Source organism: Lepisma saccharinum, chromosome 17 (genome assembly GCF_977018435.1).
Source record: "Lepisma saccharinum chromosome 17, izLepSacc3.1, whole genome shotgun sequence".
Lineage (NCBI taxonomy): Eukaryota > Metazoa > Arthropoda > Insecta > Zygentoma > Lepismatidae > Lepisma > Lepisma saccharinum.
Genome location: NC_139245.1, coordinates 63,756,304 through 63,780,169, shown reverse-complemented (window position 1 = coordinate 63,780,169; position 23,866 = coordinate 63,756,304).

Sequence of the window (23,866 nt, the reverse complement as noted above, 5' to 3'; positions counted from 1 at the left end):
TAGTTGTAAGTGGGTTGCCAACACTAGTTAATAATGCTACACACACACGCACACACATACTATGCTGCCATCCATCTCTTTTACAACAGTATATATTTGTTGCCGGCTCTCTTGCCCCCAGTGTGTGTAGGTTGGCAAAAAATTGTTTTATGCACTGTGGCAAGCCTCAAGCAAACTTGCCAGTTGCTTTAGAGGTTACACCAAACAAAAAAAAAGCTGAAGGTAGGTGTTGGCGACTGCCAGTTGTTTTAACTCTTCCCCCTCTCTCCTCTCTCTCGTAAAAAACTATGACAATACCAGTAGGTTGGCAAATTGCTTTATACACTACAAGCCAAGCCTCAAGCGTTGCCAGCTCCTTGCTTTAGGTTAGGTTAGACCCAAAAATCTTGGTAACTTTTCGAGTAAGTTGGCAACACTACAAGGCAAGCCTCAGCAAAATTGCCAGCTGTTTTAGGTTAGATTAGACCCAAAAACCTTGGTGATTTTTTCGAGTGAGGAGTTGGTAACATTGTTTGTGAGGTTAACATACATCCAAAAGGTTGCGTCAAGTTGGTAACACTGCGAGGTTAACATACACCCAAAAGGCTACGCCAAGTTGGCAACACTGCGAGGTTAACATACACCCAAAAGGCTACGCCAAGTTGGCAACACATATACACTCACACACAAAAAGCTAAAAAATTATACAGCGTAAAAACTACGCCGAGTTGGCAACACTGTGAGGTTAACATACACCCAAAAGGCTACGCCAAGTTGGCAATACTGCGAGGTTAACATACACCCAAAAGACTACGCCGAGTTGGTAACACATATACACTCACACACAAAAAAGCTAAAAAATTATACAGCGTAAAAGGCTATGCCGAGTTGGCAACACTGTGAGGTTAACATACACCCAAAAGGCTACGCCTTGCCCGAGTTGGCAATACTGCAAGACAAGCCTCAAGCAGTATCGCCAGCTCCTTGCTTGAGGTTAGGTTAGACCCAAAAACAAACCTTGGTGATTTTTTTTAAGTGAGGAGTTGGCCACACTGCGAGAAAAGCCTCAAGCAGTATTGCCAGCTCCTTGCTTGAGGTTAGGTTAGACCAAAAAAGAAAAACCTTGGTGATTTTTTCAAGTGAGGAGTTGGCAACACTGCGCTTCACTTGATGACGTTCAACTCCCCAACCTGCACTACTCTCATTGTAGGTTAGTTTAGTGCATAAAACGTCGTAAAATAAAAAATAGGTCAAGAACAAGTTGGCAACACTGCTTGAGGCTTGCTTTGCAGTGTTGCCAACTCTTTGCCTTAGGTTAGGTTAGACCCAAAAACCTTGGTGATTTTTTCGGGTGAGGAGTTGGCAACACTGCAAGAAAATGAGGCTCGTGCCTTACGAGAGAAATCTATTAAGGCGAGCCTCACCGAGCCTCATTTTCGGGCTCTGAACCCGTGCACCTGCTCTACTTGTGTATAACCATGGGCGTATTTAAGGGGGATTCAACGGGTCCACCACCCCTCTTTTTTTGGTTCACTAAAATTACCAGTTTCCTTGTTCTATCCGCTTGTTCATAAAAAATTCCTACGGACTTATTTCATTCTCTTAAATTAGAGACGTATAGGACGGGATACGGATGCGAAGGAAATTTCGGTAATTCCACACACCAGATGGGACTGCAGACCAATATCTGCAATTTCCATTTAGTTTCGGAATTTCTGCGATAAGAAACTGCATTGAGACTATCAAATCAGTTATTTTTTTCCCCTCTCGAATCATATTAAAGAAATTCGGTTCTTAAAAACGTAGTGACACAAGATGAACAGAAAAGTATCAATACTTCGTGCCTACAAACACACCACTTTGTCGGGTTCAGCACCCCTTCCCCCCCCACTCCCAAACAAGCTTCCGACCAGCAGTGTCCTCGATTTTCACTTACGAAATAAAGCAACCCTAATCATACCAGAAGTTGATCCTTCCTCCCCCCCCCGTGAACTATATATACGCCCATGTGTATAACAATATCCCATACTGAAATGGTACGATATAATTATTTTGAATTTTGTACTGCGAAAAAAGGAGCCTCATCTCGTTACCCCGAACGCATTAATTGGTTGGTTCACAACTTCACCACTAAGGATCCTATCGAGACGAGACATGGCAGCCTGGGTCTCGTTCTCGTTGTAAATGTCTGTCTCGTGTTTATTGTTTAAATGTCTCATTGACAGTCTCGTCTCAATTTATAAACATCCGTCTCGGGTTGGGAGGGCAATTCTCGTTCTCGTCTCAAGTATAGAAAAATATAGAATTAACAACGTATGCAGAGGCTAATCATTATAAATAAAAAAAACTTTCTTAACATTTTTATTATTATTATTAATATTATTATTATTATTTTGACTCCTCGTTTCGACGGTACAGCCCTCGAAAACTAAATATTATCCTGCTTATATATGCAAACCAAACTGCAGATTCAGAATTACCAGGAATGACTGGCGTTGTAATTATTATACACAAAATTCATGATTTATCTGAGGAAGTCGCTGTTCCAGATTTGACACTCGACTGGGCATGACTGTTTCCTTGTGAGTGACATTTCATTGAACTGGAAATTGTTACATGGGAGGATGTTAATCGAGACTTTCGGGACACTCACGAGACGAGGCATGTTCCGTCTCGTCTCATAAAAGGACATGGGACAAGTGAATGTTTTCGAAATGAGATGGGACAGAAGAAAAATTTCGTCTCTTATCATGGCAGGTTGGGTTATACTTAGATTGTGCAGTTGGTGGTAGTGTGTGGGTGTGTGGGGGGGTTGTATTCCTGCACCCCGACTTCGAATACAGCTTGTAGTTATTCATCTTCATTGTAGCGATTAGCCAAAAGTGGGAAGAAATGTGATGTTAGAGATGATACATAATAAATTAACCATGCGTTCTCATCGTTGCGGTTAAACAAAGTGAACGGAAAAGCGACGTAAAAGTAGGCTAAATACAAAAATTTGCAATATATATATTAATTGAAGAAAACTGGCATTTACTGCAGGAAATTTAAAAACTCACCGTATCTTTTTATACCGTATCACCTCTTATATTGCAGAAATTGGCGTGTAAACTAGTGTGTTCTAAAGGTATTATCTTAAAATTTGTGAAGAAAATATTATGACGAAAATAACTGTAATTCCAGAAAAGGCATTCCTATAACATTAAGTTCTTGCCAGTCAGAACTAACCTATGTATTTGCAATGAACAAGGCTGTTCACGTGTTCAGCTATTGACTGTTACAAGGTGTGCTTTGTCACTATAATGGGAAAACCCTCTACCGAGTGGCTGAATTATAGTAAATACTACTATACTGCTAGGGTATAATTCATCTCCAAGAAATGGAGCACAAATTTTTGCACTGGAAGTTGTAAGATACTTGATTTACACAGTAACAAGTGAATATGCTGTCGCTTCCACGGCTCGTGCTAAGTTGACAGGACGAGCAGAACCCCGCCTGCACTCATTTCTAAGTGATGACGTCAGAGGACCTCCTGTCTGTGGAGAGGACGTTTTCAAATCCGTGACGTAGGAGGTGTTTGAAGTCGTGTTTCTCGAGAACCGAAACAAATATCGCCGAGATATTTTGCACATCTCATGTTTGTGTCATTCTCTGTAAAATGAATGCATTTGAAACGTTTTTCATGTCAAAGTGGAAATGTCCATAGTAGTAGGTTAGTGGCTCTGTAGGTCACTGCTTCTGTGGATCAATACTTATTCTACCGGCTTAGTGCTGAAGGGTCGACTTTAGGTCTCACTGATGAAGTTTCCGGGTTCGAATCTCTGCATAGGAGATCTTTATAAGTGTTTTTTATCCAATTTTATTTTTATTCTCATCGTCGCGATTAGTCAAAATCGAAAGAAAGGCGGTGTAAAATAACAAAATTACAAACAAGAAGATATAATAATAATAAGAGATGCAATGCGTAACATGTAGTTTTCGAGGATTACTCTCAAGAAAGGGTCTAACACACTTCCATGTGCCTGAACCCAGAACTCGGATTAGTTGGGGAGTAACACAGCCTAGTTTTTATCATAGAATAGTTATAGGAAATTTGCTATCAGATGTAGACCTATGTGTTGGTTTTAGATGTTGATAAGTATAGGGAAAGGATTTCAACGTCTGGAAAAAGGAAAAAAAGATTCTGAAAATGTGATTACATTAGTGATTTTTAAATTGTATTCCAGGGGTCATGTACACACTTGAATTTTGATTTTTTCTCCCGAGAAAATTTATATATAAATACCAGAGCTGAAAAATATTATAACTATTATTTTTTTAAGTTATATTCTATCAATTAATGTAAGTTTAAAAGTGTTATTTTTTCTAGTAAATAGAATCTTATTAAATTTTGAGTTGATTGTGAATTTTTGTATTTTTCCCCGAGAAAATTTATATGTAAATACCGAGAAACTACTATCTAAATAATATTTTGTAAAAATGACAACTTGTATAACCGACTTACCAATTCAACTGCTGTACAAGATTTTTGAGTACACAGTCGACGGAGGTGAGGATGTTGCAAGGCTTGTTGAGTTAAGCAAAATAGTGCCTGAATTTTGTCCACCGTGCGAGATGATTTTTATGGACAATCTTCGCAAAATAAGCGGTATTAAAAACTTGCAGAATCCTGATTCTCTTTTTCGGGCTGCAGGCAAAAAATTGGCCGATAGGATGGACGAGCTTTATGAGGCGAGGGAAGTAAGGAGACGATATACGTACGATTGGTATGAGTCAAATGCGGAAACAGACAATATTATTACACAACTTATTGCATTGACTGAGGCGCGAACTTTTTTCTAACCTGACATGATATATAAATAAAATACTATTACTAAAAACTACACACACACACACACACACAAACACACACACATTTTCAGCTGCCAAATTGAAGCCCAACTATAATGTGTAAATGTTAACATATAAAACCATAACCCTCTGTGTTTTCTAAACTAGGTTTGGGACTAGCTATGGCCACATTATTATGGTTTAAAAACAAATAAAATAACACACAAATAGAATTACAGCATATTATCTTAAATTCGTCGCTGCTTCTGCTTCTGTCTTTCTAATGCTTTCACAATACCGATATCAATATTATCACACTCTTGCTCCAACAATCTCAATTGTTCCAACTAACTAACTCTCTAACCTACTTAAACCCGAAGGTTCATGGCTGCAGAAACACAGGCCTTCCATCTGTCCCTATCTTGAGCAAGATCTCTATACTCTTTTCCATCCCTACCGATTTCCCTTAGGTCCATCTCGACGTTGTCCCTCCATCTTCGTCTTGGTCTTCCTACTGGTCTCTTACCATCAGGTTTCCCAACAAGAATCCTGTAAACTCCTCTTTCCTCTCCCATTCGTGCCACATGCCCTGCCCACCTAAGAATTCTTGATTTAATTATTCTAATAATATCTGGACATGAATAAAATTATTTAGTTCTAAATTATGTAACCTTCTCCACTCACCTGTCTCCTCATCCCTTTTAGGTCCAAATATTGTCCTAAGGATCCTAGTTTCAAATACTCTCAATTTATGTTCCTCTTTCAATGTAAGGGACCAAGTATCACGCCCATATAATACTACAGGCAAAATTACGGTTTTGTATATTTTAACTTTTAGTTTCTTAGATATTAAACGAGAAGACAAAAGTTTATGAAGAGAGAAGTAACATGCATTTCCTGAATTAAGCCTAGTTTTTATTTCCTCTTTAATATAATTTTCATTTGTTAATATTACTCCTAAGTATTTGAATTTGGAAACTGGTTCAAACGAGTTGTTATCAATAATTAGATTTTGATTATTAAGTAACATTGTTCCATCAATTCTTTAATTTTTCTCTGTTTTTATCTAATGTTATCTCTCAATTTTGCACGTGTTACTTTTAACTGTGCAATTTTTAAATCAATATTGTAGTAGTATTTGTGGTATTACTGAGGCGAGAAAGTATGAGGTCTTGCCTGTACTAAAATTAGGTCAAAATTCCTATAAAAGCTTATTGCTCAAGTGTTCTCCTCTATCAAATTTAAGATTTTTGTACAAGAAACGTTTTTGAGAAAGTATGACCCCCCTCAGATTGATGTGGCTACGCCCACCCACACTCACCCACACCCACCCACCCACACTCACCTACACTTACCCACCTACACACCTACACTCCATACCCACACCTATATATATATTTACTTCCGGTCTACTTCTGGTTTATTTTTTTTAAATTTAGAATATTTATATGTTAACCCGAATATTTTATTTCACGACCAGGCTCAACTTGTTTATCTAATATTAAGACAATATAATATGTAGAGGTCTTCTAGAATTGCTCTGTAACTCTCTCATTTCTTACATCATCAACATATGATTTTTCACCTATAAGAATAACACTACATATGGTGTCATCAGGGAGTGTATCATGGAATTCACAGATAATTTTAATGTTTGTCCTGTCATTAACCACAACCTGTTTTTTTTTTGAGGTGTTAATAACAAACATGGGTCTCTGTGCTTTCAACAGAGCCATCTATGTGCAAATGTCTGAACTCGGTGAATAATTGGGAACAAGTCAACTTTTATCAATACTACATCATTTTAAACTCTTTTTGCCAGCAATAGGGATTGGTAGTAAGCCTTAGACAAAGTACTTTGGAGCTGAATATGCCTTTCTTAAGACGTCGTATATTGCTAAAATTTCTTTAATTCACACATTTCTCATACCACCTTATCTTGTTCTATTAGACCTCTTCAAGAAAATCGCCAATTAGTGAAAACTAATTGAGCAAAACAGGTGCTAATAGGGGGCAAGCATACAGTGATATGGGAAAATGTGAATTGTCGGTTTCTTCGATTCAGATAAATGGATCGAATTGAAACTGGGATATTTTGCATTTTTTTAATATGGTAGCTAAAAGAAACAGAGATTTTGATTGGATATGTGGTGTTTTCTGATTGGTTTAAGTAAGCAAGATGTATAAGTCAGAGCAAAGTGCTAATTTCCCACCTTTGCTGGATTAGCAGAGGAACTAAAAAATAGAACCTGGCTCTGCCGGGCTTCGCCAAAATATTGATCCACAGAATTACTGACGTACAGAAGCAATACATAACACACGCTATTAGGTCATTGCTATTTATATGAATATGCAGACATGAAATTGTGGTAGGTTAGTGACTCTGTAGGTCACTGCTTCTGTGGATCAATACTTATTCTACCGGCTTAGTGCTGAAGGGTCGACTTTAGGTCTCACTAATGAAGTTTCCGGGTTCGAATCTCTGCATAGGAGATCTTTATAAGTGTTTTTTATCCAATTTTATTTTTATTCTCATCGTCGCGATTAGTCAAAATCGAAAGATAGGCGGTGTAAAATAACAAAATTACAAACAAGAAGATATAATAATAAGAAGAGATGCAATGCGTAACATGTAGTTTTCGAGGATTACTCTCAAGAAAGGGTCTAACACACTTCCATGTGCCTGAACCCAGAACTCGGATTAGTTTGGGAGTAATACAGCCTAGTTTTTATCATAGAATAGTTATAGGAAATTAGCTATCAGATGTAGACCTATGTGTTGGTTTTAGATGTTGATAAGTATAGGGAAAGTATTTTAACGTCTGGAAAAAGGAAAAAAAGATTCTGAAAATGTGATTACATTAGTGATTTTTAAATTGTATTCCAGGGGTCATGTACACACTTGAATTTTGAATTTTTTTCCACAGAAAATTTATATATAAATACCAGAGCTGAAAAAATATTATAACTATTATTTTTTAAGTTATATTCTATCAATTATTGTAAGTTTAAAAGTGTTATTTTTTCTAGTAAATAGAATCTTATTAAATTTTGAGTTGATTGTGAGTTTTTGTATTTTTCCCCGAGAAAATTTATATATAAATACCGAGAAACTTCTATTTAAATAATATTTTGTAAAAATGACAACTTGTATAACCGACTTAACACTTGAACTGCTGTACAAGATTTTTGAGTACACAGTCGACGGAGGTGAGGATGTTGCAAGGCTTGTTGAGTTTAGCAAAATAGTGCCTGAATTTCGTCCACCGTGCGAAATGATTTTTATGGGCAATCTTCGCAAAATAAGCGGTATTAGAAACTTGCAGAATCCTTATTCTCTTTTTCGGGCTGCAAGCAAAAAATTGGCCGACAGGATGGACGAACTTTATGAGGCGAGGGAAGTAAGGAGACGATATACGTACGATTGGTATGAGTCAAATGCGGAAACAGACAATATTATTACACAACTTTTTGCATTGACTGAGGCACGAACTTTTTTTTTCTTAACTGACATGTTATATAAATAAAATGCTATTACTAACAAGGAGATAAATGGACTAATTTTTGCAGGAAACCAAATCTCATGAAATATTTATAAAAGATATGCTTTCTATTAAAAATGTAATTACTTATAAACATGGAATGCATGATATTCTCTAAAAACTCAACCCCTTCAAGAATTCGAATCCAAGCGATATTTTAAACAGATGTAACATCTACGTAAATGTTCATGTAGGAGATAAATCGGAAGTAAATGAAGTACACACAGCAGAACCTAATTTGATTGAAGTTAAAGATGCTATTAAAAGACTAAAAAAATAAGAAAGCGCATACCAGCTGAGTTAATTAAATATGATGAGAATTCAATAATTTGCCAATTTTTTGCTTGCAGCCCGAAAAAGAGAATCGGGATTCTGCAAGTTTTAATACCGGTTATTTTGCGCAGATTGTCCATAAAAATCATCTCGCACGGTGGACGAAATTCAGGCACTATTTTGCTAAACTCAACAAGCCTTGCAACATCCTCACCTCCGTCGACTGTGTACTCAAAATTCTTGTACAGCAGTTCAAGTGTTAAGTCGGTTATACAAGTTGTCATTTTTACAAAATATTATTTAAATAGAAGTTTCTCGGTATTTATATATAAATTTTCTCGGGGAAAAATACAAAAACTCACAATCAACTGAAAATTTAATAAGATTCTATTCACTAGAAAAAATAACACTTTTAAACTTACAATAATTGATAGAATATAACTTAAAAAATAATAGTTATAATATTTTTTCAGGTCTGGTATTTATATAAATTTTCTAGGGAAAAAATTCAAAATTCAAGTGTGTACATGATCCCAAGAATACAATTTAAAAATCACTAATGTAATCACATTTTCAGAATCTTTTTTTCCTTTTTCCAGACGTTGAAATCCTTTCCCTATACTTATCAACATCTAAAACCAACACATAGGTCTACATCTGATAGCAAATTTCCTATAACTATTCTATGATAAAAACTAGGCTGTGTTACTCCCCAACTAATCCGAGTTCTGGGTTCAGGCACATGGAAGTGTGTTAGACCCTTTCTTGAGAGTAATCCTCGAAAACTACATGTTACGCATTGCATCTCTTCTTATTATTATATCTTCTTGTTTGTAATTTTGTTATTTTACACCGCCTTTCTTTCGATTTTGACTAATCGCGACGATGAGAATAAAAATAAAATTGGATAAAAAACACTTATAAAGATCTCCTATGCAGAGATTCGAACCCGGAAACTTCATTAGTGAGATCTAAAGTCGACCCTTCAGCACTAAGCCGGTAGAATAAGTATTGATCCACAGAAGCAGCGACCTACAGAGTCACTAACTTACCACAATTGCATGTCTGCACAGGCATATAAATAGCAATGACCTAATAGCGTGTGTTATGTATTGCTTCTGTAGGTCAGTAATTCTGTGGATAAATATTTTGGCGAAGCCCGGCAGAGCCAGGTTCTATTTTTTAGTTCCTCTGCTAATCCAGCAAAGGTGGGAAATTAGCACTTTGCTCTGACTTATATATCTTGCTTACTTAAACCAATCAGAAAACACCACATATCCAATCAAAATCTCTGTTTCTTTTAGCTATCATATTAAAAAAATGCAAAATATCCCAGTTTCAATTCGATCCATTTATCTGAATCGATGAAACCGACAATTCACATTTTCCCATATCACTGTATGCTTGCCCCCCTATTAGCACGTGTTTTGCTGTTGTGCTCAATTAGTTTTCACTAATTGGCGATTTTCTTGAAGAGGTCTAATAGAACAAGATAAGGTGGTATGAGAAATGTGTGAATTAAAGAAATTTTAGCTATATACGACGTCTTAAGAAAGGCATATTCAGCTCCAAAGTACTTTGTCTAACGCTTACTACCAATCCCTATTGCTGGCAAAAAGAGTTTAAAATGATGTAGTATTGATAAAAGTTGACTTGTTCCCTAGTATTCACCGAGTTCAGACATTTGCACATAGATGGCTCTGTTGAAAGCACAGAGACCCATGTTTGTTATTAACACCTCAAAAAAAAACAGGTTGTGGTTAATGACAGGACAAACATTAAACTTATCTGTGAATTCCATGATACACTCCCTGATGACACCATATGTAGCGTTATTCTTATAGGTGAAAAATCGTATGTTTATGATGTAAGAAATGAGAGAGTTACAGAGCAATTCTAGAAGACCTCTACATATTATATTGTCTTAATATTAGATAAACAAGTTGAGCCTGGTCGTGAAATAAAATATTCGGGTTAACATATAAATATTCTAAATTTAAACCAAAAATAAACCAGAAGTAGACCGGAAGTAAATATATATATAATTGTGGGTGAGTGTAGGTGAGTGTAGGTAGGTAAGTGTAGGTGAGTGTGGGTGGGTGTGGCTGGGTGGGTGTGGGTGAGTGTGGGTGGGTGTAGCCACATCAATCTGAGGGGGGTCATACTTTCTCAAAAACTTTTCTTGTACAAAAATCTTAAATTTGATAGAGGAGGACACTTGAGCAATAAGCTTTTATACGCATTTTGACCTAATTTTAGTACAGGCAAGACCTCATACTTTCTCGCCCCAGTAATACCACAAACACTACTACTCTATTGATTTAAAAATTGCACAGTTAAAAGTAAAACGTGCAAAATTGAGAGATAACATTAGAAAAAAACAGAAAAAAATTAAAGAATTGATGGAACAATTGAGATTGTTAGAGCGAGAGTATGATAATATTGATATCGATATTGTGAAAGCATTAGAAAGACAGAAGCAGAAGCAGCGACGAATTTAAGATAATATGCTGTAATTCTATTTGTGTGTTATTTTATTTGTTTTTAAACCATAATAATGTGGCCATAGCTAGTCCCAAGCCTAGTTTAGAAAACACAGAGGGTTATGATTTTATATGTTAACATTTACACATTATAGTTGGGCTTCAATTTGGCAGCTGAAAATGTGTGTGTGTGTGTGTGTATGTGTGTGTGTAGTTTAATTATAAATATTTTTTTATGGCTAATATGCTATAAAATCTTCTAGACTTGTGTATGTTTCCTTTAATATAATGGTTTGGAAAAAACTCAAATTCCAGACAATATTTAAGAGTATTAGGTCAAATAGCTTTGCAAAAAGTGTGATTTGGAGGGGTGGTCTGAAAACGGTATTACTTATAATACTCTCGAACTAAGGTACCATCTCGGCATTCGCCTGCGAGTCTCCCGATCTATCACTCCTGGATTACTTTATGGCGGCACATAAAGGTCAAAGTGTATCACACCAAACCACACTCCGTCAATGAACTACGGAATCGCATTGTGGACGAAACAAGAGGACTTTCTCGGGATATGCTAAAACGTGCACCTTGCAGTTTTTACGATCGGTTGACATAGTATTGTCAGACATTCGACGGGAAGCAGTGTGAGCACTTGCTTTGAGGCATTCTGTAAGTCAATGTCATGTTTTCCTGTTCATGCTCTCTGTTTACTTGCAGTGTACAGTTACCCACAAGAATACAGTAAACAATTCTTTCAGACAAATCTCATTTTTTCCAGTCTAACATACTACACCCTACCTCTTCCCCGAATGACGATAGGTCCAAAATGAGTCCGGATTGTCATTAGTGGGACGATTCTAGCCTAAATTGATGTGTCATACATACCCCTTTCCATTTGAAAATATTGTGTGATATCCAATATGGCTAAATGCAAGATGACTGCCATGATGGAAACACCCCCATTCAATGCAGTTTCCGCACCAATACCCACTTGCAGCATGTGATTTTCCTCCGTCCACGGGTCTCGTTATTACTGGCCTGTCCCGATACTTTGACTAACCCTGTATATATAAAACTATTGTTCACGTTTTACCAAGAAAGCCCTGAGATATCTAGAGTCTGTGTCCACCGATTGAATTAAGGAATTTAGCACTTATGGGTACACTTTTGCCGTCCTCCTAATTGAAGTGTGGCGATTACGTGTTGCAATATGTGTGTATATATATATATATAACTATGAATATTTTTATAACATGAATATGATAAATATACCGTGTACTTTGTAATTGACCAAAATAAAGAAAGCAAACCAAAAAGAAGCAAAATCATACTTATTGTGTTTTGTTCATATAATTGCCCATTGGCAACTATAGTTGCCATCAAAATAAATATATTTCAATTAACTTTCTGACAATGACCTTTACAGTAGTCATTATTAAGGACCAGAAGTGTACAATAAACGCAAAAGAACAAAAAGTAATTACAGAGAATTACGGGCATTAATGGGTTATGCAATTGTTTTGTACTGTTTCAAGTTTCTTCAGATGAGTTAAGTTACCGCCAAAAATAGGATTAGCACCATACTCGAATACGGGATGAACAAAGTAAAGATAGAAATGTCTACTAACATTTATATTGAGATATTTACGAATTTTCGGAAATATGTAAACATTGGATTAAATTTTACGAAGATAGTTATTTATTTGGAGGTTAAAATTTAGCTGGGTGTTGATAATGCTTTCGAGATACTTTAAATGTTTGCTCAAAGGTAATCTGGCGTCAGTAATGGTAATATATATCGTGTTAGCTGTGATTTCCTTACCGGTATGAAGCACCATAACCTTCGTCTTTCCAACTTTAAGATTCAGGTTATTGATGTAGTACCAATTTAATAGTTTGGGAAATGAGTTTTCCATTTTCTCCTTTACATCCTGGTACGTTTCTCCAACGTGGACGAGAAGGCAGTCATCTGCTTACAAAGTAATATATAAATCTGAGTTTATTATTTTGATATCGTCAATAAATATGTTGAATAATTTTGGGACAAGTATAGAGCATTGTGGAATGCCTCCAGACACTGACTGTTCCGTGGAAAGTGAACATCCTAGTTTCCTTGAGAGCTTTCTATTCGCGCGAAAACTTTCCATTAAGATAATTGTTTTGCAATGGAACCCAAATCTATCCTTTGATTTTTGTATTAGCTACTTGTGATTAACAGTATCAGACGCTTTGCATTCGTCAAGGGAAATTAATCCAACCCGGGGACTGTTCTTTTGGTCCAGTGTATCACGCCATTCACTAACTAAACTAAGTAACAATTATTTCGAGGACACATCTTCTCTGCATCCGAATTGTCGATCAGACATAAGATTTTTTGTTAACAGGAAGGCAGTTAATTGCATGTCTATTACCCTCTCTAAAACTCAACTCAAAGTAGGTGTTAGAAAAATAGGCTTATAGTTAGATCCTAATTTAGGAGATCAAGATTTGAGGATTGGTATTATTATGGAGTGCTTCCAGCTCGTTGGAAACTGGCCATGTTTGAACAATGTGTTTATTATGTCGGCAAGCGGCTCCGCTATAAGTGCGGCAACACCACCAGAACGCTGTTGGGAATGCCATACGAACCTTTCGCCTTTTTTACGTTTAACTAATTAAGATTTGCCAAAACTTCATCGACAGTGACGGATTTTAATATGAATTCTTCAATTTGCTTGAATAGTGAATTGGTGTCTTCTCTTAAATTTACACCTAAATTGTTGGAATTGACGTGCGTGGATGATTTGCAGATATTAGAAAAATGAATATCCAGATAATAAGCTATATCGGGCGGGCTTGTTATGCTTACATTGTCGACTAGTAAGTGATTAATTGTTGTTTTTCATTCTCTACCCGGGATCTCATTGATAACGTTCCATTTGCAGGCATTATTGCTAGTGGTCTGGTTCACCATATCTCTGTAGTTATTTACTTCTGCCTGTCTAGTGATTGAAGAATAAAATAAGTAAACGATGTAAGTGCCAAAATAATTCAAACACCGTTTTCCACGTTAAACTGTGCAATGTGCCATGCTTTATAATGTGGTAAACGTGAGAGTTTTCAAGGGAGATAACTCGTCAAGTGCAGTCAAAAGGAGGGACTGCAGATGACTTACTCTTTCCTCCACTCTTAAGTCAGAAGATGTACTTGCGTAGAACGGAAGGAAGGACTTAAAGGTAAGAAAAACAGGTTAATATATTTTGTGAATTTAACGGGTATAGTAATTAGCTTCCTTGGCGAACGTGTTATATTAATTTTGAGTGTGGTGTAAACGAGAAAATGGTTACTCATGTCCTCATAGGCAGTTTCTTTTAACTGTGTGCAAGTTAGGGTTCGAGGAATAAATGTGGTCAATTAATGTTTTGGATGTCCACGTAATTCTTGTATGCAGAGTAACGAGTTGTTTCTGTCCTAAAGCTGATAACGTTTCGAATACTTTATTTGTGGTTTGATCATCTTTCAGTAGATTTACATTCATTTCTCTTAGGAATATGGATATTTGGCTTGCTGGTAAGCTTGTGATCGTCGTTTGCAAGATTTCGCACGCTCTTCTAACCGAATCGCTGGGAGACTTAAATCCACAGCCTACAATAACACTTTTATATGTTTTAGACGACGAGACTCTCACCCATAGTCATTCCAGGTCACTTTCATTGACCGACGCTACGTAAGAGGCAAGAAATCTGTTCCTAACGACGATAGCTGTGCCACCTGCTAGGGTATCTCGGTCATTTCTAAACATATTGAAATTAGGGATGCTGTATAGAGAGTCGGGGATGGTCGACTGCAGCCACGTATCGCTCAATGTGACATCTTCGAATTTTAATATTTCAGATGACGAAAATTCTGTGAATTTGTTGTCGAACGATCGGACGTTCAAGTGGCATACTTGAATGTGGCCTTTCTCTCTCCTTGCTTCAGGTCAGTCGGCAGCTTGGAATTTGGCCGGTGGTGAGGGAGGAGGGTGTCTTCGAGGGTCGCTACTTGGGGTGGAGGATAAGACATTCTTTACAAATGTCAAAGGCCTGTCTATTGCTGCAAGTGTTGCAAACTCAGTATCAGCTTTGGCGTAAGTGGTAAGTGGTAAGTGGTGCTGCTTATATTGCAAATATAAGAAGCACCACTTACAAGTGTAGAAAAGAAGAGGTTATTTGATTGAACAGCCCGATTTGCCTACACTTAAAACAAAGGCAAGAGGGGCTTATACCCCAATTCTTCAAGTGTGATATGCTTTTAATTTTAAGAAATTTTGAATTCTAGTGTAGAAAAGATGAACCCCCCTCAGACAGATTTGCCTACACTTAAGACTAGCTCAACATGCCCATATGAGCTTTTTGTTCAAGTGTGGAACCCTATCTAATCCAAGATTTTTGTAAAAATGCTCTCAGGAATTTTCCGGAAAGTATGACCCCCCTCAGATTGATTTGCCTACACTTACAAAAGGCACTTCTGTGAGATTGTTGTCCATAATCCTGTCAAAAATATGCCCCTCTTGATATTTTTTTTGCCCACACCTAAAAGTAGGCCACACACACACACATACACACACACATACACACCCACACCCACCCACACATATTTACTTCCGGTCCACTTCCGGTCCACTTCCGGTTCACTTCCGGTACACTTCCGGTTCACTTCCGGTACACTTCCGGTCCACTTCCTGTTCACGTCCGGTCCACTTCCTGTTTGCCTACTTCCGGTCCACTTCCGGTCCACTTGTGGCCTATTTCTGGTTTATTTATATTGTATTATGTTTTGCAACAAATTATTACCCAATATTATGCAATAAATTATGAGACATGTGTTGTTTTCTGATTGGTGGGTTATGACATAATGTGATGATGTGTTATATTCTGATTGGCTTATTGTTTCAGATGTTTCCAGTGCGGTCTGTGCTTAGGCTATATAAAGAGATTTTGCATTGCATATCAGCCAGTATTGTGAGAGTTGTTGAAGAGTAAGGGTGTGTTGTTGCAGTGCTGCTCATATTTTTAAACACAAAAATATAGCAAATTTTTATAAATTGAATTACAAATCTATTTGATTTAATAGACAGAATTTTTGACAACCTGTCATAGGTTTATTAAGTATAGAGTTTTGATTTGATCCCCAAGAAATTTTATATAAATACCAAAGCCAAAAATATTAACACACATACATACATACATACATACACATATACACACACACACACAAATCACACTGCTGAATCCAATTGATATTTTGTATTAAGCATAGAATTTTGATTTGGACCCCAGGAAATTTTATATAATAAACCAACAACAAAAATGCAAAATCAAAAATATTGTAATCAATGCAATAAGAATATATCCAGCCCCAATTGGGTTAAGCACCAAAAGAATTGTAATCCAGATAAAAGCAGAATACTCACTAAAATATGCCCTAAATTCCAGAAGAGAATATAGCATGCAATACTTCACATATAAACATATAGATACTTCTTCTGCACAGTCATCAACATTGCCAAACAAAATTGATTGGAAATATTTGTGTGATTGCCCTGTATAACTTAGATTGCAAGGCCAAATTTTGCAATTTTCTAGACCAGGAACTTCACCCTGTGCACCAGAAACAGGCCATAAGATGTTTATCTACAAATTATGCAAATATAATGGAGCATATAATACATTTTACAATTTTGATAACAGAAGATGATGAAAAATATAATATTGTTTCCCTATTACCCAGGCTGTGCTCAAATATTCAATATGAATACCTGATGATGTGCATGTATTTCCAGGATGACAATAAAAACAATTACAGATGTGAGCAGGTGTGGGCAGCCCACTGTGCCCAATATTGAATCTGCAAAAATTTGTTACACTGATGTGAAGAGCCTATTGAAAATTAAACTTGTTTGAATTGACAATGTTTGTATCACCGATAAGAATAATTAATATAAGATTACAGATATGTTTTCAGGTTTATTTTTTTGTTTAGCTTATGAAGTTGTTAGAGCATATAATCACAGAACATGTGGAAGATATTATTACAGTGATGGCCCAATGTTGCTGAGTACATATACAGGGACAAGACTGAAGTGTTTGTAACAGCAGAGCTTGAAAAATACAGAAATAAAACATCTCATACATCCAAATTGTTGCAGGTTGTCATATCTTATAGAGGTTTGTTCTGAGTACAATTATATCTTATCAATTATGAACAGCTCTGCTGCATGTTGTGATGATGAATATCTAGTCCCTATACCTAACAGAGCTGTGCAGTGATGTTGTTATTAGGAACAGGATTCAAATCCTACACAGATTTATGGATAGGAGTGAAGAATTAATTTTTGCCATGAAATTATATCTAGATACTCAATATCCCTGTGCAATAATGCTGTTATTGGGAACAGGATTCAAATCCTACACAGATACAGATTCTTGCTGAGCTTAATAGGTAATTGTCATGGAAGATACTCAATATTTCTGCTGTTATTAGGTACAAAATTCAATTACACAGACACAGATATAATATCTAGATAAATAATAATGCATACAGAACTGTGGTTTCTATAAACTCAATATCCCTATACCTGACAGCTGTGCGGTGATGCTGTTATTGGGAACAAGATTCAAATCCCACACAGAAACAGATTTTTGCTGGGCTTAAAACTATTATGGATAGGTGATTGCCATGAAATAATATCCCTATACCTGACAGAGCTGTGCAGTGATGCTGTTATTGGGAACAATTTTAACAGAGCTGTGGTTTCCATAAATCTATACTCAATATCCCTATACCTGACAGAGCTGTGCAGTGATGCTGTTATTGGAACAGGATTCAAATATACAGATCCTTGCTAAACTTAGAACTATGCCATGAACAAAACTGTGCGGTGATATAATTATTGGGAACAAGCTTCAAATCCCCGCACAAATACAGATTCTTGCTGAGCTTAGAGTGAAGATACCAATGATATAATTATTGGGAACAAGATTCACATTTTGGAACTATTATGGATATGTGATTACCATGAAGATACTCAATATTTTTGTTATTAGGTACAAGATTCAATTAAACAGATACAAAAATATTCATTAACAGAGCTGTGCGGTGATGTTGTTATTGGGAACAGGATTCAAATCCTACACAGATACAGAGCCTTGGAATTATTATGGATAGGTGATTGCCATGAAGATAGATACTCAATATCCCTATACATGACAGAGCTGTGCAATAATGTTATTATTGGGAATTGGAACTTAGGTACAAGATTCAATTACACAGATACAGACACAGAAATAATATCTAGATAATAATTTTTAACAGAGCTGTTGTTTCCATAAATTTATACTCAATATCCTATACCGTGCAGTGATGCTGTTATTGGGAACAAGCTTCAAATATCACACAGCTATAGAGCTTTGGAATTATTATAGATAAGTGATTGCCATGAAGATAGATATTCAATATCCTATTAGACACATTTAACAGAACTGTGCTGTGATGCTGTTATTGGGAACAGGATTCAAATCATAGATAGGTGATTGCCATGAGGATAGATATTAGACACAGACACAGAAATAATATTTATCAATAAATTTATAATATCCCTATACCTGACAAAACTATACAGTGATGCTATTATTGGGAACAAGCATCAAATCATGGATAGGTGATTGTTATGAGGATAGATATTAGACACAGACACAGAAATAATATTTTCCATAAATCTATACTCAATATTCTTATACCTGACAGAGCTGTGCGGTGATGTTGTTATTGGGAACAGGATTCAAATCATGGATAGGTGATTGTCATGAAGATAGATATTAGATACAGATACAGAAATAATATTTTCCATAAATTTTCACTCAATATTCTTATACCTGACAGAGCTGTGCGGTGATGTTGTTATTGGGAACAGGATTCAAATCATGGATAGGTGATTGTCATGAGGATAGATATTAGATACAGACACAGAAATAATATTTTCCATCAATCTATACTCAATATCCCTATACCTGACAGAGCTGTGTGGTTAATATTATTAAGAACAAGCTTTAAATCTTACACAGATATAGAGTGGAATTATTATGGATAGGTGATTGCCATGAGGATAGATACTCAATATCTCTGCTGTTATTGGACACAAACACAAAGAATGAAATAATATTTAATAACATAAATCTATACTCAATATCCCTATACCTAACAGAGCTGTGTAGTGATGCTGTTATTGGGAACAGGATTCAAATCATGGATAGGTGATTACTATTTAGATATAGATATAGAAATAATATTTATCCATAAATGTATACTCAATATCGCTATATTTAATAGAGCTGTGTAGTGATGCTCTTATTGGGAACAGGATTCAAATCATGGATAGGTGATTGCCCTATACCTAACAAAGCTGTGCGGTGATATAATTTTTGGGAACAGGATTCAAATCTTACACATATACAGAGCGGAATTATTATGGATAGGTGATTGTCATGAAGATAGATATTAGACACAAACACAAATAGATACAGAGCCTTGCTGAGCTTGGAATTATTATAGATAGGTAATTGTCATAAAGAACACAGAGAATGAAATAATATCTAGTAAATAAATTTTTGTAAATCTATACTCAATATCCTTTTGACAGAGCTGTGCGGTCATAATGTTATTGGGAACAGGATTCAAATCATGGATAGGTGATTGCCATGAAGAGGTAAATAATATTTATCCATAAATCTATACTCAATATCCTTATACCTGACAGAGCTGTGCGGTGAAGCTGTTATTGAGAGGATTCAAATCCTACACAGATACAAATCCTTGCTGAGCTTAGAATTATTATAGATAGGTTTGTTATTGAGAACAGCATTCAAATCCTACACAGATACAAATCCTTGCTGTGCTTAGAATTATTATGGATAAGTGATTGTCATGAAGATAGATATTAGATACAAATTTTATAAATCTATACTCAATATCCCTATACCTGACAGAGCTGTGTGGTGATGCTGTTATTGGGAAGAAGCTTTAATACTGAGCTTGGAATTATTATAGATAGGTGATTGCCATGAAGATAGATATTAGATACAAATTTTATAAATCTATACTCAATATCCCTATACCTGACAGAGCTGTGTGGTGATGCTGTTATTGGGAAGAAGCTTTAATACTGAGCTTAGAATTATTATAGATAGGTGATTGCCATGAAGATAGATATTAGACACAAACACAGAGAATGAAATCATAAATCTATACTTAATATCCCTATACCTGACAGAGCTGTGTGGTGATGCTGTTATTGGGAAGAAGCTTTAATACTGAGCTTAGAATTATTATAGATAGGTGATTGCCATGAAGATAGATATTAGACACAAATTTTATAAATCTATACTCAATATCCTTATACCTGACAGAGCTGTGCGGTGATGCTGTTATTGAGAACAAGCTTTAATACTGAGCTTGGAATTATTATAGATAGGCATGAAGATAGATATTAGATACAGACACAGAAAATAAAATAATATTTAGTATTAATTCTATACTTAATATCCCTATCTCTAACAATTACAAATCCCACACAGATACAGAGCCTTGCTGAGCTTGGAATTATTATGGACAGGTGATTACTATGGAAATAACATCTAATAGAGCCTTGCTGATATTTCTACAGCATGGAACTGTTATGAATCCCTAACAGAGCTGTGTTGTGTAGGTACAAATCTCACACATAGATATAGAGCCTTGTTGATATTGTTATTGTCATAATCCAGATAATCCAGATAATCTGATTCTGATATTTTCCACCATTGTTCCTTTATAAACGTTTCAACATACGTTCCAGCAAAACTGTACCTATTTGGGTATGTATTATTCACATCTTATCCATAACATATCAGCAAGGGTAAATAATATTTTCAAGGCAGCCTACACAACACAGCTCTGTTAGAGATAGGGATTATGACAATAACAATATCAACAAGGCTCTATATCTATGTGTGAGATTTGTACCTACACAACACAGCTCTGTTAGGGATTCATAACAGTTCCATGCTGTAGAAATATCAGCAAGGCTCTATTAGATGTTATTTCCATAGTAATAACCTGTCCATAATAATTCCAAGCTCAGCAAGGCTCTGTATCTGTGTGGGATTTGTAATTGTTAGAGATAGGGATATTAAGTATAGAATTAATACTAAATATTATTTTATTTCCTGTGTCTGTATCTAATATCTATCTTCATGCCTATCTATAATAATTCCAAGCTCAGTATTAAAGCTTGTTCCCAATAACAGCATCACCGCACAGCTCTGTCAGGTATAAGGATATTGAGTATAGATTTATAAAATTTGTGTCTAATATCTATCTTCATGGCAATCACCTATCTATAATAATTCTAAGCTCAGTATTAAAGCTTCTTCCCAATAACAGCATCACCACACAGCTCTGTCAGGTATAGGGATATTAAGTATAGATTTATGATTTCATTCTCTGTGTTTGTGTCTAATATCTATCTTCATGGCAATCACCTATCTATAATAAATCTAAGCTCAGTATTAAAGCTTCTTCCCAATAACAGCATCACCACACAGCTCTGTCAGGTATAGGGATATTGAGTATAGATTTATAAAATTTGTATCTAATATCTATCTTCATGACAATCACTTATCCATAATAATTCTAAGCACAGCAAGGATTTGTATCTGTGTAGGATTTGAATGCTGTTCTCAATAACACACCTATGTATAATAATTCTAAGCTCAGCAAGGATTTGTATCTGTGTAGGATTTGAATCTTCTCAATAACAGCTTCACCGCACAGCTCTGTCAGGTATAGGGATATTGAGTATAGATTTATGGATAAATATTATTTACCTCTTCATGGCAATCACCTATCCATGATTTGAATCCTGTTCCCAATAACATTATGACCGCACAGCTCTGTCAAAAGGATATTGAGTATAGATTTACAAAAATTTATTTACTAGATATTATTTCATTCTCTGTGTTCTTTATGACAATTACCTATCTATAATAATTCCAAGCTCAGCAAGGCTCTGTATCTGTTTGTGTTTGTGTCTAATATCTATCTTCATGACAATCACCTATCCATAATAATTCCGCTCTGTATCTGTGTAAGATTTGAATCCTGTTCCCAATAATTATATCACCGCACAGCTTTGTTAGGTATAGGGCAATCACCTATCCATGATTTGAATCCTGTTCCCAATAACAGCATCACTACACAGCTCTATTAAATATAGCGATATTGAGTATACATTTATGGATAAATATTATTTCTATATCTATATCTAAATAGTAATCACCTATCCATGATTTGAATCCTGTTCCCAATAACAGCATCACTACACAGCTCTGTTAGGTATAGGGATATTGAGTATAGATTTATGTTATTAAATATTATTTCATTCTTTGTGTTTGTGTCCAATAACAGCAGAGATATTGAGCATCTATCCTCATGGCAATCACCTATCCATAATAATTCCGCTCTATATCTGTGTAAGATTTAAAGCTTTTTCCTAATAATATTAACCACACAGCTCTGTCAGGTATAGGGATATTGAGTATAGATTGATGGAAAATATTATTTCTGTGTCTGTATCTAATATCTATCCTCATGACAATCACCTATCCATGATTTGAATCCTGTTCCCAATAACAACATCACCGCACAGCTCTGTCAGGTATAAGAATATTGAGTAAAAATTTATGCAAAATATTATTTCTGTATCTGTATCTAATATCTATCTTCATGACAATCACCTATCCATGATTTGATTCCTGTTCCCAATAACAACATCACCGCACAGCTCTGTCAGGTATAAGAATATTGAGTATAGATTTATGGAAAATATTATTTCTGTGTCTGTGTCTATCCTCATAACAATCACCTATCCATGATTTGATGCTTGTTCCCAATAATAGCATCACTGCATAGTCTTGTCAGGTATAGGGATATTATAAATTTATTGATAAATATTAATTCTGTGTCTGTGTCTAATATCTATCCTCATGGCAATCACCTATCTATGATTTGAATCCTGTTCCCAATAACAGCATCACAGCACAGTTCTGTTAAATGTGTCTAATAGGATATTGAATATCTATCTTCATGGCAATCACTTATCTATAATAATTCCAAAGCTCTATATCTGTGTGATATTTGAAGCTTGTTCCCAATAACAGCATCACTGCACGGTATAGGATATTGAGTATAAATTTATGGAAACAACAGCTCTGTTAAAAATTATTATCTAGATATTATTTCTGTGTCTGTATCTGTGTAATTGAATCTTGTACCTAAGTTCCAATTCCCAATAATAACATTATTGCACAGCTCTGTCATGTATAGGGATATTGAGTATCTATCTTCATGGCAATCACCTATCCATAATAATTCCAAGGCTCTGTATCTGTGTAGGATTTGAATCCTGTTCCCAATAACAACATCACCGCACAGCTCTGTTAATGAATATTTTTGTATCTGTTTAATTGAATCTTGTACCTAATAACAAAAATATTGAGTATCTTCATGGTAATCACATATCCATAATAGTTCCAAAATTTGAATCTTGTTCCCAATAATTATATCATTGGTATCTTCACTCTAAGCTCAGCAAGAATCTGTATTTGTGCGGGGATTTGAAGCTTGTTCCCAATAATTATATCACCGCACAGTTTTGTTCATGGCATAGTTCTAAGTTTAGCAAGGATCTGTATATTTGAATCCTGT